We start from the raw sequence: 17,889 nt of genomic DNA, 5'->3' as shown, positions 1-17,889 counted from the left end.
GATTTTCTGATGATGCCCATTCTAACTGGTGTAAAGTGATACCTCATTATAGTTTTTATTTGCATTTCTCTAATAATTAGTGATGTTGAGCAGCTTTCCATGTGCTTCTTGGCCACCTGTATGTCTTCTTTGGAGAAATGTCTATTTAGGTATTCTGCCCATTTTTGGATTGGATTTTTTTTTTTTAATATTGAGCTGCATAAGCTGTTTATATATTTTGGAGATTAATCCTTTGTCCATTGATTCGTTTGCAATATTTTCTCCCATTCTCAATGTTGTCTTTTCAACTGGTTTGTGGTTTCCTTTGCTGTGCAAAAGCTTTTAAGCTTCATTAGGTCCCATTTGTTTACTTTTATCTTTATTTCCATTACTCTAGGATGTGGATCAAAAAAAATCTTGCTGTGATTTATGTCAAAGAGTGTTCTTCCTATGTTTTCCTCTAAGAGTTTTATAGTGTCTGGTCTTATATTTAGGTCTCTAATCCATTTTGAATTTGTTATGGTGTTAGGGAGTGTTCTAATTTCATTCTTTTACATGTAGCTGTTCAGTTTTCCTAGCACCAGTTATTGAAGAGGCTGTTTTTTTCTCCATTGTATATCCTTACCTCCTTCGTCATAGATTAGTTGACCATAGGTGCGTGGGTTTATCTCTGGGCTTTCTATCGTGTTCCATTGACCTATATTTCTGTTTTTGTGTCAGTACCATACTGTCTTGATTACTGTAGCTTTCTAGTATAGTGTGAAGTCAGGGAGTCTGATTCCTCCAGGTCCGTTTTTTTCCATCCAGATTGCTTTGGCTATCTGGGGTCTTTTGTGTCTCCATACAAATTTTAAGATTTTTGTTCTAGTTCTGTAAAAAATGCCACTGGTAATTTGATAGGGATTGCATTGAATCTGCAATTGCTTTGGGTAGTAAAGTCATTTTCACAATATTGATTCTTCCAATCCAAGAACATGGTATATCTCTCCATCAGTTGGTATCATCTTTTTTTTTTTTTTTTGGTGCCGGGTACATGGGCCTCTCACTGTTGTGGCCTCTCCCATTGCGGAGCACAGGCTCCGGACGCACAGGCTTAGCGGCCATGGCTCACGGGCCCAGCCGCTCCGCGGCGTGTGGGATCTTCCCGGACCGGGGCACGAACCTGCATCCCCTGCACTGGCAGGCGGACTGTCAACCACTGCGCCACCAGGGAAGCCCAGTTTGTATCATCTTTGATTTCTTTTATCAGTGTCTTATAGTTTTCTGAGTACAGGTCTTTTAACTCCTTAGGTAGGTTTATTCCTAGGTATTTTATTCTTTTTGTGCAATGGTGAATAGGATTGTTTCCTTAATTTCTCTTTCTGATCTTTTGTTGTTAGTGTATAGGGACGCAGGAGATTTCTGTGCATTAATTTTGTATCCTGCAACTTTACCGAATTCATTGATTAGCTCTAGTAGTTTTCTGGTGACATCTTTAGGATTCTGTATGTACAGTATCATGTCATCTGCAAGCAGTGACAGTTTTAGTTCTTCTTTTCAAATTTGTATTCCTTCTATTTCTTTTTCTTCTCTGATTGCCATGGCTAGGACTTCCAAAATTATGTTGAATATTAGTGGCGAGAGTGACATCCTTGTCTTGTTCCTGATCTTAGAGGAAATGCTTTCAGTTTTTCACCATTGAGAATGATGTTTGCTGTGGCTTTGTCGTATATGGCCTTTATTATGTTGAAGAAGGTTCCCTCTATGCCCATTTTCTGGAGAGTTTTTATCATAAATGGGTGTTGAATTTTGTCAAAAGCTTTCTCTGCATCTATTAAGATGATCATATGGTTCTTATTCTTCACTTTGTTAATGTGGTGTATCATATTGATTGATTTGCGTATATTGAAGAATCCTTGCATCCCTGGGATAAATCCCACTTGATCATGGTGTATGATCCTTTTAATGTGTTGTTGGATTCTGTTTGCTAGTATTTTGTTGAGGATTTTTGCATCTATATTCATCAGTGATATTGGTCTGTAATTTTCTTTTTTTGTAGTATTTTTCTCTGGTTTTGGTATCAGGGTGATGGTGGCCTCATAGAATGAGTTTGGGAGTGTTCCTTCCTCTGCAATTTTTTGGAAGAATTTGAGAAGGATGAGTGTTAGCTCTTCTCTAAACGTTTGATAGAATTCACCTGTGAAGTCATCTGGTCCTGGACTTTTGTTTGTTGGAAGATTTTTAATCACAGTTTCCATTTCATTACTTGTGATTGCTCTGTTCATATTTTCTATTTCTTCCTGGTTCGGTCTTGGAAGGTTATGCCTTTCTAAGAATTTGTTCATTTCTTCCAGGTTGTCCATTTTATTGGCATAGAGTTGCTTGTAGTAGTCTCTTAGGATGCTTTGTATTTCTGCGGTGTCCGTTGTAACTTCTCCTTTTTCATTTCTAATTTTACTGATTTGAGTCCTCTCCCTCTTTTTCTTGGTGAGTCTGGCTAAAGGTTTATCAATTTTGTTTATCTTCTCAAACAACCAGCTTTTAGTTTTATTGATCTTTGCTATTGTTTTCTTTGTTTCTATTTCATTTATTTCTGCTCTGATCTTTATGATTTCTTTCCTTCTACTAACTTTGGGTTTTGTTTTCTCTTCTTTCTCTAATTCTTTTAGGTATAAGTTTCGGCTGTTTATTTGAGATTTCTCGTTTCTTTTTTTTTTTTGCAGTATGCGGGCCTCTCACTGTTGTGGCCTCTCCTGTCGCGGAGCACAGGCTCCAGACGCGCAGGCTCAGCGGCCATGGCTCACGGGCCTAGCCACTCTGCGGCATGTGGGATCTTCCCGGACCGGGGCACGAACCCGTGTCCCCTGCGTTGGCAGGCAGACTCTCAACCACTGCGCCACCAGGGAAGCCCTCTCTTGTTTCTTGATGTAGGCTTGTATTGCTATAAACTTCCCTCTTAGAACTGCTTTTGCTGCATCCCATAAGTTTTGGATCGTCATGTTTTCGTTGTCATTTGTCTCTAGGTATTTTTTGATTTCTTCAGTGATCTCTTGGTTATTTAGTAACGTATTGTTTAGCCTCCATGTGTTTGTGCTTTTTATGTTTTTTTCCCTGTAATTGATTTCTAATCTCATAGCGTTGTGGTTGGAAAAGATGCTTGATATAATTTCAATTTTCTTAAATTTACCAAGGCTTGATTTGTGACCCAAGATGTGATCTATCCTGGAGAATGTTCCGTGTGCACTGGAGAAGAAAGTGTAATCTGTTGTTTTTGGATGGAATGTCCTATAAATATCAATTAAATCTATCTGGTCTATTGTGTCATTTAAAGCTTGTGTTTCCTTATTAATTTTCTGTCTGGATGGTCTGTCCATTGGTGTAGGTGAGGTGTTAAAAGTCCCCCACTATTATTGTGTTACTGTTGATTTCCTCTTTTATAGCTGTTAGCAGTTGTCTTATGTATTGAGGTGTTCCTATGTTTGGTGCATATATATTTATAATTGTTATATCTTCTTCTTGGACTGATCCCTTGATCATTATGTAGTGTGCTCCTTGTCTCTTGTAACATTCTTTATTTTAAAATCTATTTTATCTGATATGAGTATTGCTACTCCAGCTTCCTTTTGATTTCCTTTTGCATGGATATCTTTTTCCATCCCCTCACTTTCAGTCTGTATGTGTCCCTAGGTCTGAAGTGGGTGTCTTGTAGACTGCATATATATGGGTCTTGTTTTTGTATCCATTCAGCGAGCCTGTGTCTTTTGGTTGGAGCATTTAATCCATTCACGTTTAAGGTAATTATTGATATGTATGTTCCTATTACCATTTTCTTAATTGTTATGGGTTTGTTTTTGTAGGTCCTTTTCTTCTCTTTTGTTTCCCACTTAGAGAAGTTCCTTTAGCATTTGTTGTAGAGCTGGTTTGGTGGTGCTGAATTCTCTTAGCTTTTGCTTCTCTGTAAAGCTTTTGATTTCTTCGTTGAATCTGAATGGGATCCTTGCCGGGTAGAGTAATCTTGGTTGTAGGTTCTTCCCTTTCATTATTTTAAATATATCGTGCCACTCCCTCCTGGCTTGTAGAGTTTCTGCTGCGAAATGAGCTGTTAACCTTATGGGAGTTCCCTTGTATATTATTTGTTGTTATTCCCTTGTTGCTTTCAACAATTTTTCTTTGTCTTTAATTTTTGCCAATTTGATTACTGTGTGTCTCAGCGTGTTTCTCCTTGGGTTTATCCTGTATGGGTCTCTCTGCGCTTCCTGGACTTGGATGCCTATTTCTTTCCCATGTTAGGGAAGTTTTCGACTGTAATCTCTTCAAATATTTTATCAGGTCCTTTCTCTCTTCTCCTTCTGGGACCCCTATAATGCGAATGTTGTTGCATTTAATGTTGTCCCAGAGGTCTCTTAGGCTGTCTTCATTTCTTTTCATTCTTTTTTCTTTATTCTGTTCCACAGCAGTGAATTCCACCATTCTGTCTTCTAGGTCACTTATCCGTTCCTCTGCCTCAGTTATTCTGCTGTTGATTCCTCTGTTCAGTTATTGTATTGTTCATCTCTGTTTGTTTGGTCTTTAATTCTTCTAGGTCTTTGTTAAACATTTCTTGCATCTTCTCGATGTTTGCCTCCATTCTTTTTCCGAGGTCCTGGATCATCTTCACTATCATTATTCTGAATTCTTTTTCTGGATGGTTGCCTATCTCCACTTCATTTAGTTGTGTTTCTGGGGTTTTATCTTGTTCCTTCATCTGGTACAAAGTCCTCTGCCTTTTCATTTTGTCTGTCTCTCTGTGAATGTGGTTTTCCTTCCACAGGCTGCAGAATTGTAGTTCTTCTTGCTTCTGCTGTCTGCCCTCTGGTGGATGAGGCTATCCTAAACACTCATGTTGATGTTCATAGCAGTATTATTCATAATTGCCAAAAAGTGGAAACAACCCACTGGTCATCTAATGAATGGATAAACAAAATGTGATATATCCATACAATGAAACGCTGTTTGGCATAATTAGGAGTGAAGTACTGATACATGCTATAACATGGGTGAACTTCAAAAACTCTATGCCAGACACACAGATTATGTATTGCACAATTCTGTGGGACTGGGGGTGAGAAAGGGAAACAATGCACTAGGTTTCTTTTGGGGATTATGAGAATGTTCTAAAGGTAGACTATGGTGATAGTTGCACTTTGCTATGCTAAAAATCATTGTACAGTTAAAAGAGGTAAATTTTTATGGCATTGAAACTATAGCTGCTGAGGTTAGGATCCTGACTCCCTCACTTAGAGCTCTGCTTTAGTAACAAACAGTCCCCAAATCCTAGTGACTTACATTGACAAACATATTCTTCACTCACATTACATGTCCAGGGGCTGTGGGTCATTGCTACAGTTCAGCTCCATGGCCTCTTGGTCTGGGACCCAGGTGGAAGGAGCAGTCCCAATTTGGGACTGCTGTTTTCCTGGCCAAGGGAAAGAACAGGAGGCTCATCCACACGAACAATGGCTCTTGAAGCTTCTTCTAGACCTGTGTAGATCACGTTCATTTCCACTCCATTGGTCAAAGCAAGACACGTGGCCAAGGCTGACAATGAAGTCACTCACCCTGCAGGGAGGCACCACAGTCACTTGACAGTGGGCAGGGCTGTGTGTATGATCTGCTTACAGAGAAGGGAACAATGAAGTAATCGACTATAATCACCTTGCTCAAGTGACTTAACCTCTCCAGGCCTCAGTTTCATCATCTACAAAGTGGGGAGATAATAAGCCTGTTTCATGGGTTTAAAGGGTTGTCAGGGTGAAATAAGTGATGACGTTTAAGGTAGCCCTGGCATGTAGTTTAAGCATTAGCTATTGCTGCAAAGCCTTACCTTACAAGGCCCTGCTCATAGAGTATCCCCTTGGTGATCCCTGCTCTTTGGTTTCTTGCTAACCAACTCCCTTCCATCCACAGCACTTGGAAATTCAGGGACAGAATTTCAGGGGCTTTGGGGTTGTGCAGATTGACATTTGATGCTGCCTCTCCATGACCTCCAACAAGTTGTTAAAGCTCTAGGCCCTTTACTTTTTGCATCCTTAAAATGAGGTGTATCTTACCTGCCTCTAAAGTCCATCATGAGGATTTTACAAGGTAATATATTGTGAAGCCCACCTCTGGCAAGGAGCCAACAATCAATAGTTTGTCGTTATTCTCGGCAGCTATTATAACCTTAGTAATATTCTTTATCCTATTGCCTGTAAGGTTTTGTTTAAAGGTATGCACTAGGACAGCTTCTCTAGTGCAGAGAACTTATATCCCTGGCCTCTGACACATAGTAGGAACTTGACAGGTAATAAAGGCATTGAATGATGACTAATACAACTTGGAGATTTTGAATATTTTTAATGACTGTATCATGGTTATTAAAATGGCTACTGGTTATCGGAATCTCAGTGTTTTACATGTGTTCATAGCGATGTTTTTTGAAAGCCACAGAGGTCAGTTTTCTTGGTTGCATCTTGGAACCTGACTCCTAAGTGCAGGTTCCCTGAGGTTGAGTTAATTTTCCTGGCTGCAGAGCAGCTGCTGCTGTGTCAGAACCTTAATTCAAACCCAAGGAATCCAGTCCTGAAGCAGCCCTTTCCACTTTATCACATTGCCAGCTGCTATCACTAATGCTTAATTCAGGGTGAGCATGAGTGTTAGTGCAAGTGATTGCAAGGACAGAGCCCTATCATTGTGAAACACCCTTCTCTGTGTCCATGACCGGCTGAGGTGGCTGGGCAGTGGGCTGGAACCCAGAGTCCCATGGTGGCCTGCTTGGTCAGTTATCAGAGTGACCTTGGGCAAATCTCTTCACCTCTCAAGGAAGTTTTCTTCATCTGTGAAATAGACCCAACCCCTATTTTTCAAGGTTGTCCTGAGGTTTGGCCCAGCATGGAATCCCAAGAACTGGGAATTGTTATCACTTCTGGATGATCTCTAAGCTCCACTGAGTTTTTTTTAAATTTTGAATTTACCGTGGGGAGCAATCTGAAGTAAGGTTGAGCTTTGGCTAGTTAGGGCAAAATGGAGCTTGTAGACAAAAAAGTATTGCCGACCTCTTCAGTAAACAACACACGTTGCCCACCATCAAGGCATCAGCGACTGCAGCTGCCTGCCTCCCAACAACTGTGCACCCCGAGGGGCATTCAGGAGGGATGCCCCTCATAGTTAAGATGCGTATCAAAGGAATGATTTCAATGAGCCCAGACTCTTGCGTCTTCCCATACTTGAGATATCTGTTTTTGTGATTAGCAGTAGTTTTTTGGATATTTGACTACTTTCCACCACCCCCCCCCACCGCCGCCAGCAAAAACTGCTATATATCCTGGCTCCTCCCTTACCTCTTTGAAACAGTTCCTCAGAGCTATCTGAGAGGCTGTTTCCAGGCTATAGTCCTCAATAATGTCCTCAAGTAATACACCATTTTCAACTTTTAGGTTTTGTGTTGTTTTTCAGTCAACTTTTAGGTTGTGTGTTGAGTTATAAAAACTAAAATCAGGTATCTGCAACTTACCTGGATATGCGTAACAAATAAGATGGATTGATAGGTGGATAAAGGTTTTTTGGTTTTTTTTCTTTTTAAGAAAAACGTGATACTAAGCAAAACATTAATAGTTGTCGAATCTAGAATATATAGTTGTTAACTGTATGGTTCTTCCAGCTTTTCCTATGTTTTCATAATAAATTGTTGGAAAAGCCCTAAAATCCTGGCCTCCTCATTCAGCTCGCGGGGGACATTCAGTAGTGGATTCACCTTGGGCCCATGAGCCTTAGGTTCCTCAGAGGGTCCCCAGTGGTTCTTGTGTAGCGGGGGACTCTTGACAGTGCTGCAAGGCCCAGAGGCACTTAACTAAGTGCTTGTCAGGTTTGGAGGCTCTTGTTTTTGGGGGAAGGTATCCAGAGCTTGTTGAGCGTCATTCCCCCGTAAACACGGGTGAAACGGTTGGGTGGGGAGGGGACGGGGAGTAGGGAGGGTGACAGGACTACCCAAAAGACAGACTAGCTAAGTCCCTGTGGTAGGGGTTGTGAAAAGACAGGTCTCCAGCAATCTCTGGAGAGAAGACTTTGGTCCAGTGGGCCTGGGGTGGTGCTCAGGGTGACTCCAACTTCACTTTAAACGTTCCCCCAAGTGACTCTGCTGTGAGGCAAGCTTGGAACTGCATTCTTTGTAGGAACTTGACAGTAAAGGGAAGAAACTGGGACTTTGTCTGCACGGTGACATTCACTCAGAAAACTAAAAAAATTGGGTAGAATTTATATTTGCCAAAAGGAACGAGGCAGTGGAGAGAGAAGGAAAAACTGGTGACAGAGATCTGAGGTTCTTTTTGCCCAAGCTTTCTGAGGGGCCGGATGATGGCACTGCAAGGGATCAGACGTGGAGTGATGTGAGATAACGGGTGTAGGTAAGGCTCCCCACACTGCTCTCTGTTGTTGCCTCTCTAATTTAAAAATAACAAAGAATTCTTCCTTTATAAACATTCTCATCTAAAGCCAAAAGCCAACTCTGAATACAGGGCAAAATTTTAAAGGTCACTCTGGGCCAAGGTCAATTGTCCCCACTTGTATGGTCAGGCTACTCAAGATGGCTGCTCTCTTGCTCTCTGTACATTCCCCTGCCCAACCAGTGCCTGCTTCACCTATATCTTATGCACCTGACTGACCTTCCTATGCTCCTGCCCCCACCCCAGCTGGTGATTATTCTTATCAAAGGGGCAGTGAGGGGCGTGCCCTTCTGCTGGTTTCCCTGGTACCTAATGAGCCCACCTGACATCAATTCCTCTATAACTGGTAACCTCTCCTTCCACTTGGGAGTGAAGACTGCCGCCATGTCCTCTCCGCCGTCCACCGCACACAGTCGGGTGTCGCTCCAGGACCTTGCTTCAGACGTGTAAGCTCCCCCATCCATTACACCACTTATGTCTCTGTTGCTGACTCTGGGCTTTCTTCCGTCTTGAAGCTGGGCAAGCACAGGGCTTGTAGGCCTGTGGGGTACAGCCCAACACCATTATTGTTTAATTTTACCATGATAGTACTGTGGTGGGCAAGGAGGAAGGCAAGACTTTGGAGAATTTGGAACAGGGTTGATGGGAAGGGGCTGTGAAGAAGGCCTGTGAGGGGTGAGGTGGCTGGAGCTGCCTGAAGGGCCACCTCTGATTTTAGCCTTGCATTGTGGTTATATCTGCCCTTTTTGCAACCCTAGCGCTGCCACTCTCAAGGGCAGGAACAGGATCTATCTGCCACATCCAGATAGCACCAGGGTGGGTGCGGGTAAGCTGAGGGGAGCATGCCCAGGGCAGCAGGGTGGGGTGAGGCTGCCCCCTGACACTTGAGACCTGTGTTCACGAGTACGTGGGGTGGTGTGATCAAGGTACCCATGGGCTGGCCCACAGGCAATCACCACGGGCAGCGTCCCAGGATGGGCCAGAGCTGGGCCCGCTGGGACCTGCACCCTCATCTTGGGCAAAGCCTCCCCTTCTCTTGTGAGACCAGGTAACGAGACCTATCTTGGGGTTTTCAGGAAGGTCAGATGAGGACATGTGCAAAGTGCTCAGCTCAGCATGTTGTCCAACCCAAGTTCATGTGCTGGGCACACAGTGAGGCCAAACAAATGGAAACGTAGGCGTTTGGAGCAGAGAAAGGTTTATTCCAAGGGCCACGCGAGAATGGGCAGCTCGTGCTCGAAAGACCTGAACTCCCTGATGGTTTTCAGGGAAGAGTTTGTATAGGCAAAATTTGGGGTGAGGGCTGCAGGGTGGTGTTCCAGGAATCTTGTGCTCAACCTGAAGTTATTATCCTCCACCTGGGTGGGGGCCTTAGTTCCAGAAGAAGAACTCAAAGTGATATATTGTTATGTAAATTCCTCGAGGAGGAACTGGGATTGTTTTCACTTGTTTCTGCATTCCCTCACTTCCTTGATTAGTAACTGTTTGAATCTGCCCTTTGGAACTCAGGGAAGGTCAAGGAAGCTGAAGCCTTTTTCCTACAAACAAGAAACGGGGACACGGAAAGGCTTTGATACCTGGGAGTGTTACGTGAAAACTGGGCTCACCTCTTGGTGGGTATCAAGCCAATAGATACAACCAAGCCAGAGATTGGGAGAAGGAATGATTATTACTCGGAGCCAGTAAGGAGAACACCAGGGATCTTTCCCAAAGCAGCGTCTCCCTGAACAGCAAAATTGGGGAAGTTTTAAGCTAAGGGTACATGCATATTCAAGAAGGGGCTTTAAGCAGAAGAGAATTCAACATAGAATTGGGGCAAAGGTCGACAGAGTCCAAGCTTTAGTTGATTGAAGTCAGGAGGGTCAACAGCATCATTCTGTCCTCCACCTGGATGGGGGCCTTGGTTCTTGCAGAACTCAAAGATACACTTTGTGTGTATCCCTTGAGGAGGAACTAGAACTCTGCTGTAACACTGCACTATTGTTTGACTGCCTTTTCTCTGTTCCTGCATCCCTTTCATCCCTTAGATCATTAATTACTGAGACCTGTTCAAGGGCAAGCATTGTGGCCAGGCTTACATCACAAAATATCATGAAAGCCATTCCTGGTTCTCTTTCTCCGGGGACCCCCTAACTTATCTGCTTATAGGAGGGCCCCACAGGGTCCTGCTCGGTTTCAATGCCCCCTGTTCTCTGCTACTCCTCAGTCTTGAGGAAAACATGTATTGGACCAGAAAGGGAGTAACATTTTGGGTAGAGAGGCTAATCATAAACCCGGCAGAGGAACTCGGTTTTAGGAGGACTTGGTTTCAAGCACCTGGTGAAGAGTAAACACTCGACGGACATAGCTATTGTTATTACAACAAATATGTGTTCCATGTAGAAGATGGTTACATGCCCATGAGCAAATGGAAAAATCCTAACACCCTAATCCTCCACCCAGAGATATCCACCGACCACACATCAGCATCGCCCCAGACCTTTCTTGGATTGTTTTTAACAAAAATGAGCCCATACCCTACAGCTCATTTTGAACATTTTTTCAAGAACATCTTTCCACATTAAGTATTCATAAAACTTACCCTTTTAAAAGGCCTTAAGGAAATCCAGTTTATGGACATAATTTATTCGACCCATCTGCATTTGTTGTATATCTCGGCCGCTTTTAATTTTTCGCTGTTATGAAACAGGGAACATGGGCAACCTGTGCGTGTTCTTGCTAATTCTGCGGAACGTGTTGTTAAAAGCTCTGGTGCTCTACTCAAGGTTCTGTCCCAGCTTCGCGGTCCGCCTCGCCCGGCCCCGCCCCACCCCAGACCTCTCCCCAGGTGTCGTGTGACCGGTGTCCACCAGGGGGCGAGCGGGAGCCGCGGTTGGGCGCTCGATCACGCATGCGCACGCCACAGGGAACACAGGCGAAGGACGGCGGGGGCGGGAGCGGGAGGGGAAAGGTAGGAGGTGAGAGGTGAAGGGGCGGAGAGCTGCGCGGGCGCCTGGCGGCCGGGAGAGAGAGGGCGGGCGCCACGCCCGGACCGCGCGGGCCGGGAGCGCGCACGCCGCGCCCCGCCCCCGTCCCCGCCGCCGCCGCCGCCGCCGCCGCCGTCGCCGCCCGGGAGCTGTTGCCGCCACAGGTACCGCTGCGCGCGTCCCCACAGCGTCCGCCCGCTGGCCCGGCTCGGGCCTCCCGCTGCGCGGCCCGGGGAGTTCCGGGATGGGGGCCGCCGGGGGCACTGGCGCGCCGGCGTGGGCGCTGTCCAGCAGCCGTGCGGGCCGGACTGAGAGGCTGCAGCCAGAGAGGGGGCCGGGTTGCCGCGTCCCCAATCCCACCTTGGCCGCGCCCCCGTCCGGGCCAACCGCGCGCCCGCAGCCCTCCCCCTGGCCCCGGGGACCACTGGCCTGAGAGTGGGTCGCCCTGTTGCGCCCACTGGCCCTGCCGTCCCCTGGGAAGCTGCCGGTTCTAGAACCTGCTTTGGGGCTGTCTGGGTTTTCCGGAGTGCGGAGGAGAGCACGCTGTCCGCACCTGCCTCTTTTGCAAGATCTGATTGAGAGGCAACACGTAGCTTCTTTGCTGGGTTTTGCTTGGTTTCTAGTTTTCTCTTTCGCTCAGACCTAAACATTGCTCACTGATGTTGCCTCTGTTTATTCTGGGTGGTTTATTACCTCCGTTCATCATGCAGGATCCTAACGTCAGAATAGCATTAGCTGCAGGGAGCCAGGGATCCAGACTGTTTGAGCCATAGGTAGTTATACAGGTGGAAATGCTCGTGGCCTAGGGGAGCAGTGAGTCCCCTCCTGGCAGGAGTTTGCCCTGTTTCGTGTCACTTTCTGCCCCACCTTCTGTGGTGACAGAGCTGGGTGACTAAACTCCTTCTGGGGATTTTGTAATAATTTTTGTGAAGAGGGCATAGTAAAGGTTTCTTTAATGATACTAGCTTTGAGTGTGTTTCTGACCAAACGTTTGTGAAGTTTGGTTATGCAGTGTCCTTATTGCTGTGCTGCCATCTCAGGGTATTGTGCTAAAGACTGAAGCTTTTATAAGGGAGTCAGGGTCAAGGGTGTCTGAGAGTATTTCAGGTGTTCCTCTGATTGATGACCTATATCTTTTTAATGTATGTTGATAGAATTTAGGTTTTAGGTGTTTGACACATTTGCAGCATTCCCCGGGGCACACGATGTAAAAAACACAAAATATGTATAAATATATCTCCACACTCATTCTTTTGGTGATTTATTGAAATTGAAAGAATTACTTGTCATTTATTATGAACGCGTCTGGTGTTTGAGAGCTCTCTTTTCTTTTGCTATTGTGGCAAAAACAGCACCTCTCCAGAGGTCTCCATGTGCTTTATAATCACTGGTTTAGGTCCCCCTCTCCCATCATCTAGATTAGTTTACTGTCAGGAGGTGGGTATAAAAAGTCTACTACTCCTAGTTTATGCATAGAAAATGGAGGCCTAAAGATTGTGAATTGCTTGAGGTCATATATGAACAAGTAAACTGTCCAGTTGGGAAATGAACCATACCTGTGGGATTCAGTACACATGCATTTATTAACATTTGGTGGTAGACTTTAGGGGATGCTTACTGTCTTAGTGTATACATGAATGTGTCCTAAGGACCCTGGAATGACACTTAGATTTATGTGTTATTTGCTTACCCTCACCTTTGGTGGCCACCAGTGTTAGTTTTACTGGCTCTGATAGGTACTTCATGCACAGTTTGTGTCATCGCTCCCATTAAACAGATGAGAAGACTCCCCCTCATAGAGAAACTGGGTTGCTAGTGTCACCCAGCTTGGCATTGGGGATCAGGCCTTCAAACCAGGTCTGCCGAACTGCACCACCTACCTACTTCCACTGTAATTTGCTCCTTTCCTGAGTTGGCCACTGAAGCAAAGTCCAGGTGACTTCTTTTGCCGCCTGAAATAATAATTCTGGGTAAAATATTTATCCAGCACTTGGGCTGTCTAGATTTTGTGCTAGGTGCTCTTATAACAGCTTATCTCACTTAATCTTCATAATCAGGGGCGATGACGCTGTTATCACCCCCTTAACTGATTAGTTTTTGAGATGTTATCTGACTGGCTCTGGGTCACCTAGTGAGTTAGAAGCTGAGGCCAGGTGGAAACCCAGGTTTATCTGAAAACAGAGTCCATGCTTTTATGCTGTTCTTGGACCTGCTAGCCTCACAGTCTTCTCCACTGCCTACCAAGTGAAAAGTAGCAGAGGAGGGTGTTAGGGGTGAAGGAAGGAACCCAGTATCACAGACTTGAGTCAGAGATGGTGGAACTCCGCAGGAAGGAGACATTCATTTGATCACTGTGTTTGACAGCTTCCTCTTGAGTGGTCAGGGGCACTGCCTGAGAATGTTTGCAGGGTTGCTGGGCCATACAGCTTTGCAGTAGAGTCCAAAGAGGGGTGTGTGTGTGTGTGTAAGCACCAAGGGTGCACGTTGGTCTCAGGAAAAAAAATTAAAACGAATCTTTGTATTTATTTCAGCCTTATTTAATTTTTATTTTGTATTTTATAATGTATACTCTGTATTATCACAGTAGTACATATATATAATTTATGTATATGTATATTGGGGATATGTACTTGAATTTTTGTTGTTGGGGATTCGTAATCAAAAATGTTAAGAAACCACTGGTTTATTTGATATTTAGCATTTTCTGAATTCATAAAATATGTGAAGTGTTATTTGTCCCATTTGTTCCTAAGTTGGAAGTCTAGTGAAGTTCAGTGTAATTCCACATAATCATAGAAAGGGTATTTCATATTAATAACCAATTATAAATTATTTTAGAAATTGCAGTCCGAGTGTGAAAGAGGATCTGGTATTTCAATAGTCTTTATGTCTCAAATATAGTACCGCTCTTAAGTTTGACACTATAGTGACTGATAAAGCCCTTCAGAAGTTAAAATTTGGGGGAATTCTCTGGCGTTCCAGTGGTTAGGACTCTGCACTTTCACTGCTGAGGGCCTCGGTTCAATCCCTGGTCAGGAAACTAAGGTCCCACAAGCCATGCAGTCTGGCCAAAAAAAAAAAGAAGAAGAAGGGCTTCCCTGGCAGCGCAGTGGTTGAGAGTCTGCCTGCGGATGCAGGGGATGCGGGTTCGTGCCCCGGTCCGGGAGGATCCCACATGCCGCAGAGCGGCTGGGCCCGTGAGCCATGGCCGCTGAGCCTGCGCGTCCGGAGCCTGTGCTCCGCGACGGGAGAGGCCTCGACAGTGAGAGGCCCGTGTACCGCAAAAAAAAAAAAAAAAAAAAAAAAAGAAGAAGAAGAAGTTGTTAAAATTTTGTTGTTGAACCTTTTCTATTTTAAACATGTTAATTCAATCTGAAGCCAGAGAGACCAAACTATTCAGTTGACGCAAATATGGCAGTTGTAATAGTCGTATTTGCACTATTTCCCAACCTTAGAGTATTTTCAAATCATCTAAATATTGAAATTCCAAATACATTGATTCCTTATCCCTTTTTACAAACTGGATTCTTCAGTTCATTCCACTGCAATGGTTAGTACATTATTTCAAAATGAGCAGTTCCAGAATTATACCTAATTAAAAAATATCTTTGTCATCTTCTAGCTTATCATTTCACAATTGAATAGATTAGTGTTTGTTCAGGAGTTTAGGTTAAAATAACAGAATGGGTTTTGAGCAAGAAATATATTTTCCTAATTATATAAGCTGTTTTTATCCAGATGAGTTATCATTACTTCGTAACTAGGTTCTCAAACATTAGTGTGAATTAAAATTACCTGGAGGGATTGTTTTAACCCCACCTCCAGAATCCGTAGGTGAGAGTTTGAATTTGAATTTGAAACAAGTTACCAGGTGCTGCTACTGTTTGGCCTAGGGAACCACACTTTGAGAGCCATGGCTCTAAAACCAGAGCACAGTGTCAGTGCTTTCATGTTTCACTCTGAATCTCATCAGCATCGGTCTTTTTTTTAAAAAAATTTATTTATTTATTTGGCTGCTTCGGGTCTTAGTTGCAGCACGCAGGATCTTCATTGTGGCATACAGGATCTTTTTAGTTGCGGCATGCGGAATCTTTTCTTTTCAGTTGTGGCATGCAGGATATTTAGTTGCAGCATGTGGGATCTAGTTCCCTGACCAGGGATCGAACTCGGGCCCCCTGCATTGGGAGTGCAGAATCTTAGCCACTGGACCACCAGGGAAGTCCCCAGCATCAGTTAGTCTTATAGTATAGTTTTGCCAAGTACGGTTGGTCCCTGAATTAATGATGATTCAACTTACAGTTTTTCCACGATGTGACGGTGCCAGAGCAATCATGCATTCGGTAGAAACCATACTTCAGATTTTGAATTTTGATCTTTTCTGGGGTAGTGATACGCAGTACATGCTCTTTCTCGTGATGCTGGACGGCAGCATCGAGCCGCAGCTCCCAGTCAGATCTGCAATCATGGGTAAACAACTGATACACTTACAGCCATTCTGTACTCAAATCATTCTGTTTTTCATTTTCAGTACGTTATTCAATAAGTTACCTGAGATATTCAACACTTTATTATAAAATGGGCTTTGTGTTAGATGCTTTTGTCCAACTGTAGACTAACGTAAGTAATCTGAGCACATCTAAGGTAGGCTAGGCTAAGCTATGATGTTCAGCAGCCTAGGTGTATTAAATACATTTTTGACTTACAATATTTTCAACTTAGGATGGGTTTATTGGTATGTACATTGTAAATTGAGGAAGATCTGTACATAACTGGTTCTTGTTTTTAGTCAATTTTCTTTTTATTTTTAGATGATGTCATAATTAAGATTGTATTCTCAGTTATAGTGCTATTTCTGTTTTCCCTGAAGTTTTAAGGTTCTTGAGGAATTAGTTTTTTTTTTAATTCGAGTCACCCAGGTTGAATAAAAACTAATAGGCGCGCGCTCAAGCGCACACATACACACACATGCACACATTTCAATTGTCTGTAATCCCAGTGGTAACCACTAGCAGGCTCCTTCTCAGGCTTCTTTCCTGCTCATTCTCTTGTTCTCTCTTTGTATAATGAGATCATACTGTTTTGTATCCATTTTCTGTTATTGTGTGAACATTTTTTCATGTATAAAACTATTCTGGAACATTTTTGGATTTTTAAAAACATGAGCTCTCATTTATTTTTTTTAAAAAATATATTTATTTATTTATTTGGCTGCTCCTAGTCTTAGTTGCGGCATGCGGGATCTTTAGTTGAGGCACACAGTATCTAGTTCCCTGACCAAGGATTGAATCTGGGTCCCCTGCATTGGGAGCGCAGAGTCTTAACCGCTGGACCACCAGGGAAGTCCTCTCTCATTTATTTTTATGTTTTCCAATGACTTTCTCTTTGAGCAGCCTTGCTCACAGTTTGGCTGTGGGCTTCGTTTGCACCTTACAGAAGACTGCATTGTCACTCAGGAAGTCTTCAACCATGGTTTCTCTCCTCTTCAGCAATCTTCAGTAGCTCCCCACTCTCGTGATCTGCCCCAAGCTGGCCTACCCACTCCTTCCCCCTACCAGCCTGTATTTATGCCACCTTATCTCCATGGGGTGATTAATTACCTTCTTTCAGGTATGAGCCATGGTTCGGTTTGACATTCATTCTTGGTTGTCACCCCAGCGACAGTGACTGTTAGAAACATCAAGACCTGCCTGCCTTCAGCAGGCAACAGAGAACATTGCATCTCATATTCTTTTTTTTTTTTTTGCGGTACGCGGGCCTCTCACTGTTGTGGCCTCTACCGCTGTGGAGCACAGGCTCCGGACACGCAGGCTCAGCAGCCATGGCTCACAGGCCCAGCCGCTCCACGGCATGTGGGATCTTCCCGGACTGGGGCACGAACCCGTGTCCCCTGCATCGGCAGGCGGACTCTCAATCACTGTGCCACCAGGGAAGCCCTTGCATCTCATATTCTTGTCAGGGAGGATAATCTTGAATTCTTCACCTCCCAAAAGCTGTCCTGAGCTCAACTGTGGCAAAGGACATCCATGGAATTGTGCTGGAACATGCTTCAGTGTACTTGTTCTAGGCAGTGTTTTGTCTTTGGATGAAACTGGATCATTAGGAAGCAGCATATTTCTGGCCTCCTTCCAGTTGTTTTGTTTTTGTTTTAACTAAACTCACTTTGCATGGCCCCATCAGCTTGCGTTGAGATCTATATTAGAAGTCCCCAAGAAAATCTGGAGGCAATTAGAAATTTCCTTCAGGTCCAGTGCCTGGAATGCTCATGCCTCTTCTGAACCATTGGGCCATTGGTTTGATTAAACCATACTGTGAACTGTGTCAAAATGGTTCCCTCTTTGCCTTGGCCCCTAGGGAGCTCAGAGTCTCTTTTATAGTCAGAGTCCTCTGGCTTGTGCTTTCTGTATTAACCTTACTTCTGGCATATACCATTTTTTTTTTTTTTTTTACAGCTAGATGTTTTGCTCTTTCTCTCAAATTTTACCATAAAATATATAACACATTTCATC

The 17,889-nt window shown here is 44.0% G+C and overlaps 1 protein-coding gene and 1 long non-coding RNA gene across 2 annotated transcripts in view; one reads left to right on the top strand and one right to left on the bottom strand.

Moving 5' to 3' along the window:
• Positions 1-7,273: 7,273 nt before the first annotated feature.
• Positions 7,274-11,195, bottom strand: LOC117313915 (uncharacterized). The gene is made up of 3 exons (XR_004528527.2): positions 10,999-11,195; positions 8,740-8,957; positions 7,274-8,334 (listed from the first exon to the last, which is right to left on the bottom strand). It is a non-coding gene; the product is annotated as an uncharacterized lncRNA (long non-coding RNA).
• A 194-nt stretch (positions 11,196-11,389) lies between these two features.
• Positions 11,390-17,889, top strand: part of SCAP (SREBF chaperone) — a 90,049-nt gene continuing 83,549 nt past the window's right edge. Inside the window, exon 1 of the mRNA XM_073811096.1 lies at positions 11,390-11,547. The gene's annotated coding sequence lies outside the window, so the exon portion shown is untranslated. The remainder of the gene's footprint in view (positions 11,548-17,889) is intronic.

The sequence above is a fragment of the Tursiops truncatus genome, chromosome 10 (assembly GCF_011762595.2).
Source record: "Tursiops truncatus isolate mTurTru1 chromosome 10, mTurTru1.mat.Y, whole genome shotgun sequence".
NCBI classification, from domain to species: Eukaryota; Metazoa; Chordata; class Mammalia; order Artiodactyla; family Delphinidae; genus Tursiops; species Tursiops truncatus.
The sequence above is the reverse complement of the archived record's forward strand: the minus strand, read 5'-3'. Positions and strand labels throughout refer to the sequence as shown.